The 1,188-nt window shown below is 41.1% G+C and overlaps 1 pseudogene; it reads left to right on the forward strand.

The window, feature by feature from the left end:
• The first annotated feature begins 219 nt into the window (after positions 1–219).
• LOC127205436 (40S ribosomal protein S6-like) lies at positions 220–961 on the forward strand (annotated as a pseudogene).
• Positions 962–1,188: the final 227 nt, after the last annotated feature.

Consider the following 1,188-nt stretch of genomic DNA (forward strand, 5'->3'; position numbering starts at 1 on the left):
TGCTGTGAGTGCCTGAGGGCAACAGCCCTTTTAATGTTCAAAGGTTTATGAATAGAATTTAAAAATATATCAAGAATCTCATAAAATTTACTATTATTTTTCAGTCTTACAAGTAGACTGTTTATCTGATAGTTTAAAGCATGAAGAAATCCTTAATCTGCTCTTTTTCGTGGTGCCTCCTAGGTGGTCCGCGGTGTCAGGTGAAGCTGAATCATCTCCCTCCCTGCCACCGGCTGTCAGCCAGTCATTGAAGTGGACGATGAAAGCAAGCTTCGAACGTTCTGTGAGAAGCACATGGCCACACAAGTAGCTGCTGATATTCAGGGTGAAGAGTGGAAGGGTTATGTGGTCCAGACCAGTGGTGGGAATGACAAACAGGGTTTTCCCATGAAGCAATTCATTTTGGCCCATGGCAGAGTGTACCTGCTATTGAGTAAGGGGCATTCTTGTTATAGACCAAGGAGAACTGGAGAGAGGAAGTGAAAGTCTGTCCATGGATGCATTACGGATGCCAATCTGAGTGTTCTCAACTTGGTTATTGTAAAAAAAAAAAAGGAGAGAAGGATGTTCCTGACTGACAGATACTATTGTACCTTATAGGCTGGGACCTAAAAGAACTAGTAGAATTGGAAAGTTCTTTAGTCTCTCTAAAGATGATGTCAATGTCTGCCAACATGTTGTCAAAAAGTCCTTAAACAAAGAAGTTAAGAAGTCCAGGACCAAAGCACCCAAGATTCAGCATCTTGTCACTCCATGTGTCTTTCAGCACAAATGCTGACATATAGCTCCAAAGAAACAATGTGCTAAGAAAAAATACGGAGAGGGCTGCAGAATTCACTAAACTTTTGGCCAGGAGAATGAAAGAGGCCAAAGAAAAGTGGCAGGAACACATTGCCAAGAGACATAGGCTATCCTTGCTGAGAGCTTCTACTTCTAAGTCTGAGTCAAGTCAAACCTAAGTCTTTAAGAGTAACAAATAAATGATTATACGTTTAATCTCAAAGAGAAAGAGAGAGATCCTTAATCTAAAAGCTAACTTTAAAGATATAACTTGATTTGTTTGTGATTTTTTTTTTTCAGACAGGGTTTCTCTGAGTATCCTTGGCTGTCCTGTACTCATAGACCAGGCTGACCTCAAACTCAAAGAATCCACCTGCCTCTGCCTCTCCGAGCGCTGAGATTAAAGGT

This window comes from Acomys russatus, chromosome 2 (genome assembly GCF_903995435.1).
Source record: "Acomys russatus chromosome 2, mAcoRus1.1, whole genome shotgun sequence".
In the NCBI taxonomy this organism is placed as follows: Eukaryota; Metazoa; Chordata; class Mammalia; order Rodentia; family Muridae; genus Acomys; species Acomys russatus.